The sequence below is a fragment of the Octopus bimaculoides genome, chromosome 17 (genome assembly GCF_001194135.2).
Source record: "Octopus bimaculoides isolate UCB-OBI-ISO-001 chromosome 17, ASM119413v2, whole genome shotgun sequence".
Lineage (NCBI taxonomy): Eukaryota > Metazoa > Mollusca > Cephalopoda > Octopoda > Octopodidae > Octopus > Octopus bimaculoides.
Genome location: NC_068997.1, coordinates 27,830,975 through 27,834,137, shown reverse-complemented (window position 1 = coordinate 27,834,137; position 3,163 = coordinate 27,830,975).

Genomic DNA, 3,163 nt, shown 5'->3' with positions numbered 1-3,163 from the left:
TATATATATATACATATATATATATATATACATGTACACACAAATATATATACTTACATATACGTACACACACACACACACACACACACACATTAGGGTGTTTAGAAAGTAGTTGCATTGTTTCACTATGAAATATGAATCAATCAATCATGTCAGAGCCAAGGCCGAATGGGTGGAAACTGTGTAGAAATACTATATCATTTCTTCTATCCAGTGGTGTGCTATTCATAGTTATTTTGGTAATTAACCCCATGGAGGATAAGAGCTTTATGAGACAACATATTGACTGTTGCTTACTGCATGTGTTTCAAAAGGAAAAGTACTGCTACAGAAGCAATGTGAGGTGTATCTGGATGCAGTGAAAGGTTTAAAGTTGGCATTTGTGACATATCCGACAATCCTCACTCTAGAAGGAGACTGTTGTATCAGATCTACATCAAAGCACCAGAGATTCGGTTCAAACATTTAATGTGTCATGTTCAACTAGCCATGAACATCTCAAGCAAGCAAATTAGGTGGGAAGATAGTTTTCGTATGTGACAAATGCTCAGGTGCTATAAACACAGAAAATATACAGAGAACAGCTTCTGTTACATTCCAGGGAGAAAAACTAGAAGTAGTTGCAGATCTATTTCAAAACGGGGCACCAGTTTTCATTTATGTTTTATGTAGTGTTTTTGGTACCAAAAGACTTTCAAACTTCGTATACTTATCTATTTTGTGTTATAGAACAGAAAAATATTTTTGTATTCGAATTTATTTCATGTAAAAAATTGTCTTATTTCGATAATTTCTACTAATCACTGACGTCTATTCAGTTGAAAACAGTTAGCACTGTAACGGTGTATATCGCATTAATCCCCTAACCCTAACTAGTCTGTTAACCCTAACCCTAAAACTAACCCTAACTCTAGAATCCGAACTCTAAAATTGTTACACACATAGATACGCACAGCGTAATTCATTATATAAACAATATATGCGTATAAATTATGATTAAACCGGATGAAATATGTCACAGGGAATAACATTTTTATGACTGCCCAGCAGTAACTCTATTGAGCTGAATAGACGTCAGTGATTAGTTGAAATTACAGAAATACGACAACTTTAACATGGAATAACTTGCGATGTACGTTTTTTTGTTAAGAAGACTAAGAGTAAAAGATGTTTTATATGACACATTCTACCAGTGTCCCAAGTTTCAAAGTGTTTCATTAGTGTTTCGTTAAGAAAATACTGGTGCCCCCATTTTGAAATAGATCCGTAGTTGCTAACTTCCGTTACCCAGGGGACCAAGTCAGTAGCAGAGCTCTGAAAGCGTAGCTGCTAGAATAAGAATAGCCTGAGCAAAGTTCAGAGAGCTCTTACCTCTGCTGGTGACAAAGGGCCTCTCAAGGACTATCAATGCAGATGTCTATTGCCAACAACTTGATTGAGTAAATGAAAAATTACATCAAAAGCGATCAGCTTTGGTAAACAGAAAAGGTGTTATTCTCCAGCATGATAATGCATGGTCACACTCTTCAAAACAAACCCAAGAAAAATATCATTAGGACAGTAAGTTCTTCCACATTCTCTATATTCACCCAACTTAGCACTTAAAGATTCCACCTGTTTAAAACATTCAGAAACAGAGAGGGAGTTGAAAACGGTCTTTCAGATTTTTTCCAGGAAAAGGAATAAGTTTCTTTGAATGTGATATAAAAAAGGTTACTTTCCTGTTGGGCAGCAGTCATTAAAAACAATGGTAATTACATTTTTGATTAAAACTATTCAGATAAATGTAGTTTATATTCACTTTTATATCCTTTTTGGTGTGTTTATGTCCCCGAAACTTTGGCAAAAGGGACTGATAGAATAAGTACTAGGCTGACAAAGAATAAGTCCTGGGGCCGTTTTGGTTGATTAAAGTGGGTGCTCCAGCATGGCCACTGTTTCCACTCAGATTCTGTTTATCAAATTCATTCACAAAACATTGCTCAGCTCAGGACTATAGTAGAGGAGACTTGCCCAAGATCCCATGCTGTGGTAGTGAGACTTGCCCAAGATCCCATGCTATGGTAGTGAGACTTGCTCAAGATCCCATGCTGTGGTAGTGAACCCCAAACCATATGATTTCAAAATGAGCTTCTTAAATACAGCCATCCTTTTTGTTATTAAATATATTTCTCAAGCTGTGAAAATAAATAAACAAATAAATAAATAAACATAACAAAAATAGCACCACTTCACCACTTCCCATAATAAAATGGAAAACATGAATAAAATTTGAATATTTCCATCATAAACCAATGTTGCAGTTACAATTCTTTCTTCTTTTCTCTGTTTTTGTCTGTATTTATGTCTCTGTCACTCCACCTCTCTCACCCATTTATTCATAACAAAACCAACCAACCAACCAACTAACCAACCAGTCAACCGACTGACCAATTGACTAACCAGCCAACCAGCCAACCAGCCAGCTAACTAGGTTCTACAGACTCTTGTAACAGTCAAATGTACCAGGTTGTAGTGCAAGGAATGACCAATAATAAGGGCTATGTACTTTCATACATAAGGCGAGCAAAAGTGTATGTATGCCGCTATATGTATGTATAAATATAAAAAATGGAACAAAAACACAATAGAGGACAATAAACCATCTGGACAGATAGACGATACAAAGGTGGATGACTGTTTGACCTAGTTGCCCCCCAAAAAGTAAAAGTTAAGAGCATTAAAGGTTTTTGGTAAGAAAGCAAGCAAATGTTTATAACAACAAGGACAAAAAAATGGAGAATATGTTACACAATTACAAATACAAATAAGAAGAAAGTAACAACAGGTGTCTTTGGGCTGAGGACGAACCAAATTGAGCTGGCATGTATCAAGTGAAATCCTTAAGGCAGGAACATAAGAGGTGTTGGCAGTCGGCAGTCAAGCCAAGAAAGAAAGATCATGGCCGGCCAAACACTGGTCATGTGGAAAGAGAAGAGAGGAGTATGGGCAGTGGGATTGAAGGATCAGAAAAAAATCAGAGACGAAGGGAAAGGTACAGCGGAGATAATCGAGAAGGAAAAGTAGAGGGCCAATAAATTTGAGAGAGGGGGAGCAGGAAAAAGAAAAAATGAAGAAAGTATGAGGGGGGACTAAAAAACAGAGTAAAGGAACTGTAGAGAAT